The sequence below is a fragment of the Mastomys coucha genome, unplaced genomic scaffold (genome assembly GCF_008632895.1).
Source record: "Mastomys coucha isolate ucsf_1 unplaced genomic scaffold, UCSF_Mcou_1 pScaffold8, whole genome shotgun sequence".
Taxonomy (NCBI): Eukaryota; Metazoa; Chordata; class Mammalia; order Rodentia; family Muridae; genus Mastomys; species Mastomys coucha.
Genome location: NW_022196914.1, coordinates 4,279,563 through 4,285,649, shown reverse-complemented (window position 1 = coordinate 4,285,649; position 6,087 = coordinate 4,279,563).

Sequence of the window (6,087 nt, the reverse complement as noted above, 5' to 3'; positions counted from 1 at the left end):
AGTTTAGTCCCCAGGCAAGGGCCAACACGGTCTCCAAATATCTGCTGGCTGAAGTCAGAGGCTTTGCATATCATGTATTACATGGCAGGCAATGAAGAAGGCTTCTGAGGCTGGCCGGCTTCTCAGACCTAGGCTTCATTTCCATGCCGTTGTAATATAATACCAAACGTGGGGTAGGCACATACATTCAAAATCACAATTCCAGAGGCGTAAGATCACTTGATCAGGGAGAGGTCAGGGGAGGTAGGGCATAAACCTGCCTTTGTTCAGAGTTTTGGAAAAAAGTATTTGGGGGAACCTAACCGAGGACAGGACTGGGTGCAGTTTCCAGTGAGAGGGACTCAGCCATCCTTCTAGAGCTTTGAAAAGAGGAGAGGCCAAGAGCTTTTCTGCATTTCTCCTGTTGGTTAGCTGAACACCAGAAGCCAGGAACCTTCTTTGTAGAGGACAAGAGGAGGACAAGCTCTTGCACTCCCTGCATATGGCTGAACTGTAAATATGTCCCATCCACATAGGCATGGAATCCAGTCTATCTATCTTTGCTATATGCTAAATAAGGTACGTCTTTACCGACAGCCACTGGACCTGAATTTAGTAGGATCTCCTTAATTTTATTGGTCGGAGACAGTGAAAGTATAAACAGGCTCAATTTACATCTACACCCCTCTTCTTTTATGACTCATCCGGTTGTTGGGGAGTATGTGTTCTGGAAGAAGCTGAGACAATAGATACGGGTAATGTGTGTGGCAATGTGGGGGGGAAGATCACATATTATTACAAGTACCCAGAGTCAAAGATCAGCCACTTTGGAGGCTTGTCAGCAAAGTTAGTGTGGGAGGGAAAATTGTTCTTTCTAACATTATTACTGTGATTGAGAGATTAAACGGAGTGCAAACCAACTCTTCCAAACAACACCTCACCCAAAGGCGGGATGCTCCCTGCAGTCTGCAGAATGTGATGGCTGCTTCCTTCTTGATAGATGCATGGTAGCAATGTACATGGGCTTAGAAATGGGCTGAGGGAAAAGCTTAATGGATCCATTTTCAGTCCAGCATTATTTTGGAATCTGAAGCTGACTTGAATCAGTGTTGTTTTTTTAAATCATAAATGTTTTTTTGTTTTCTTCATTTCAAAGCTTTCACTAGGCAGGCCTGCAAAAAACCTCCTGAACTTATTTAGCTCTTGCTATGTGCTAGGGGATGTGCTAGGTCTTGAGTGCTGGGATGATCAGGTGAGGGGCTCTAAGGGACAGATGCCACTGGGTTAACTGTGGGAGGAAGGCTGACCGGAATCTCCACCACTCAGCCACGTGTCACCCAAAAGCCTTCCGGAAAGGCCACTCAGCCAGGCCTCACGAAAACTGGATTGAAGTCCAGGAACTGGAAGGTCATTCAGGATGCAGCTCTGGGCTGGGGTTATCTATCTGCCCCCTCAAAACCAGGCATCTGCCTGTCCCTACTAACGGGGCTTAGCCGCCTGGAGGATTCAGCTCCTTGCTCGCTGGCTCCCTGATTTCCTCCTGGTGTTCTTTGGCTTCTGCTCTTGCTACCAACTGCACAGCTCTCTGTTGATCGCCCATTTAAACTTCTTTAGTGAAAGTATCTGCTGCTAGGCACTCACAAAACATTTGAGCTGGACTGAACTTCTTAATCAGGCCTCCTTGGAGATGCCAGGTCACCCTGGAGATGCGTAGACCTCAGATCAGGTGCAATGCCTGGGCCAGCCATCTGAATCTAAGTTGTTCATGTCTCAGAGACAACAAGCTCAATCCTTTGCAGAGGACCCTGTCTGGGGTCGGTCCCTTTCCACTTTCTTTTCACAGTGGTTGGCCACACAGAAAGGTCTGTGTTAGTGGCAGGCACTTGGAGTCTTAACTGTTCTGTTCAGCAACTTCCTTCCTTCATAGGCTTACCCGTTGATATTAGTTTCTTATCACTGTGACCGAATGCCTCACAAGAAGCATCTTAAGGGAGGAAGGGTTTATTTTGGTATTATGTGAGGTAGGCACTGTGGCTAGGGCTCTAGCTATGGTCACAGGAGCTTGAGGCATAACATATCAGTGGATCAGGAAGCAGAGTTAGCCCACAAGCTTCATTCCTATGACACTACAGGAGTATTCCTGATCTGTTTAACTAGGCATAACGTCCAGTTGGTTCTACAAGCTCTCAAAATAGAGCCTCCAGTATTTAAACACAGGAGTTGGGGGGGGCAGCTTTTACACTCAAACCATAGCATCACCCGTAGACAGAGTCATGTACAATTGTGGCGGAAAATGAAGTGAGAACTAGTTTGATGGACGTGCACCTGATGGGCTCATGTGCTGGAGTCTGCTCTCCATGCTGCTGGTAGAAACCCCGGAGGAAGCACAAAACACACTCAGATCACCCTAGGCCCTGTAGTGGATGATTCAACTTCTCCCCTGTCCCTGCTCATCACCAGCTTTATTTCTTTCAATGGTGGCAATCACTTTACAAGTCTTTTTTTCTTTCCTTAGAGCAAATATAGGACACATATCTAGTCAAAGCTAGATGCTGCTTCTTGTCATACAAGTTATCTTCTGTTGCAGTATAAAGGAAAGTGAAAATATTTTAAGAATATTTATTTATGTTTTTATGTATATGGGCGTCTTGTCTGCTTGTACATCTGTCTACACACCAGGAGACAGTATTGGGTTCTGGAAGAATATTCAGTGTGCTTAAACACTGAGTTCCCAAACTAAAGCTTGCTCGCTTGTTTGCTTCCTTTCTTTCTTTTCTTTTCTTTTTTCTTTCTTTCTTTTTTTCTTTTCTTCTTTATTTTGAAACACTGTCTCTCTACATAGCCCTGGCTCTTCCAGAACTTACTATGAGACCGCACTGGCCTTGAATTCACAGAGATCTCTGTGCTTCTGCCTCCCAAGTGTTGGAACTAAAAGTGTGTTCTAATATGTCTGGCAAAACTGAAAACCTTTAACTTAAGAGTTAAAATAAATATTTTAAAAACACTATTAATGTCTAGGATTACCCCATGCACACAGAAGCAGTACACTTTCTTCTGAAATGAACACTTCAGACACAGGTAAGCCAGAAGGAGACATTTGATGTCTTGGGAATAAATATATGGCTTGATATTACAACTTCTGCACCCCCAAGAAATCGAAAGGGTAAGACACACAGCTCTGAGGTTCCATCTTGAGGACACAAGGATATGCTGGATTTGAACCTGGTCCTCCTCAGTGTCACCCAGGAAGGCAGCAATTTGAAGGACTGTCCTGGCTCCCTGAATGCCCTCTGACAAGACAGCAATAACAGCAGCTGTGAGATCTTCCTTTGTCCCTAAATCTCTGCTTTTCATCTAGAAAACCCTGCTTGAGGATCAGAAGGAACGAATGTTCACATCTCTTCTGGCAAATATTTGAAGCCCTGGCTAACTTACTATATCACTCTATCTTCCTGGGGATTTTTCAGGATCTCAAAGTGAACGATGTCTAAACAAATGTCTGTGTTCCAGGGTCTTAGGTCTCTGGGAAGAGAAACACAAAGGTAAAATGATGAAGATTATTTCAGGGTAGCATGTGAGTATGGGAAGGCCATGGCAAAGTAACCCTTTCATGGGGTAGGCACACAGAGGAAGGTGGGCAAGACTCATGCAAAGTGTGCCTGCATTCTTATTCAGAGCTGTAGAGCAGAAGGTTGGGTGAGCCTGCAGCCATTCACAGGCAGTCCCAGGAGAGTTCTTCTCAATGGGATTTTTCAGCTGCTCTGCCTAGGACCCGAGTACCTGAAAACTTGGGGTCATGATGGCTGAAATGGAAGCCATCATTAAGCAAGGCAATTTCCTTTTCAAAGTCATTACTTTATGAGGCAGGGATTTGTCCCATGCTTGCTTACTCCTGACCTACCATTTTCACGGAAGATATTATTACTCATGACAAAAAGATAAATTTGTCTTTAGACCACCTAAAACAGAAAAAAGGAAAAGGTGCTGTAATAGTCTTTTATTTTTATTTTTCCAAAACGCTGAAAAGAGACAATCTCTTTGGAGCAAATTTGTTTTCCTAATTAATTAGTTCCAGCTTTGGGAAAGAGTCACCAATGAGTCCCAGCAGTTTCTTCGACAAGGATCAGATTGACTAATTTTCCATTCATTTTCTTTTGGGTTCTTGAGATTACTTTAAGAGACCCCCTTTTCCAGAAATAAGACTTTGATCAGAGAGTGTGGTGTTCACACTGTTCCTGTGCTCATGGGAAGTGGGGTCATGGCGCGCTGAGGTGCCCAGCGTCTTCTTGTCCAGTCACCGTATTATACCCAGAGCATCGAGGCGAAGAATGACTAAGAGATAGATCCAAGGCCACACAGAGTAATGGGCCCAGTTCGCCCATGGTTGAATTGCTTCTGTGATGTATGTATATGGGAGGGGGCACTTAGACGGATGCTGCGTCCTCTGTTTTTGAACTTGTGACTAAGTGCAATTAGTTGAAGTCAGACTTCACAGAAATCAGTTGGTATCTTTACTGGTAGCAGTCCTTGATGACAAGCTGAATGGAGGGCAAAGTTTTGACAAGGAATTGATGGTTGTCTTAAAAAAAAAAAGAACTGAGTTTTTGTTTTTTAGCATCTCCTATATGAGTATGACATTTACATAATTTTTATTTCATTCTTCCCACTCCAACTTCTTTCATGCTCTCCACTCCCTCTCAGCTTCCTGACTTCACTAATTATTGTTTTTCACATACACACACACACACACATGCACGCATGCATGTACACACACATGCACACACATGTATATGCCTAAATATAGTCTGCCCAGCCCTATTTGGTGATGCTTCTCTCTATATTTTTAGAGCTGACTCCTTAGAATTGGATAACCTACCAGGGGTTCATCCTTAGAGAAAACTGAATTCTTTCTCTCTTAGCGGCCATTAATTTCCTATACTTCTTTATTTAGGAATAGGGCCTTGTGAGATTTTTCCCACTCATACTGCCTTGTCAACTGGTGTCATTGTGTAGGTCTTCTATAGGTGACTATAGTTTTGAGATTTCACGGGAGCAGCTTCCCTGTCATTTATGGAGGATGCCACCTGGAAGCAGCTGTACTGGTCTGAGTCTCACAATTTTTCCACTTCTTCCTAGGCATAGGGGTTGGGTTGTGAATGTATCTATTAAGGTGGGATATCTCAGGTCATATTAGGGTATCTCAGGGTCAATTGTTTGATTGCTCCGTTGGGAAAGTAGCAAAGCTCTCAAGTAGAGCACAGAGAGTACTGAACATTTTCCCAGTGTGTGTGTGTGTGTGTGTGTGTGTGTGTGTGTGTGTGTGTGTGTGTGTGCTGGGGGGCAAGCAGAGCTGAGCAGAGTAAGTAGAGATTGTGAGTAGAGAACCAAGACACCTGTTTTCCTTTTTGGTTTGTTTGCTATTGAGACAGCCTCACTATTTAGCTTAGGCTGGCCTGGAACTTGTGACAGTCTTCATGCTGCAGCCTCTTAGCCTGTTATTGTTTTGTAGAGTATCTAATGCCTGTTGCAAATCTGTTGGGACCTTCCTTAATAGCCAGAATTCTAGAGGTAGCAAGAGAGTACTGCCACTGTGGGAAACTGACTGTGAGAGAGGGAGTCGGTACTTAGATTTCCAAGCTAAACCTGCTGTGTGTTATCTGAATATCTTCAATCTAGACTGATCTCTCCTTCTATAAAATGGATGACTTACGGTCATTTCCAACATAGGCAAGAAACACTAGGGTGGACCCTCTCTCTGTCCTCACACCCCTTCCCCTAAGACCTTCTTTGCTTTTCTTCAAAGATGAAAATGTGAATTAACCACCTAATGAGTCTTTGTAAATATTGATGGGTTTAATAGAAACAAATGGAGTTTTGATCTCCCTTGAGTGATTGAAGTCAATCCCTTGCTGAATGAGCAACAAGTTTGGGAGTGGGGTTCCTTATTTTATACCCTGGGACTTTACTCACTTTACTGGAATGCTAGCCCCATTTAGCTGAAACTTTTACTCAAAAGCCCCAAATCCCAGTTGGGAAGAAGTCCTGGGGGATGCTCAGGTACACAGAGAGGCAGCTGTGCCCTTAGCCAGCTGTGAGGCGTCGTCGTCG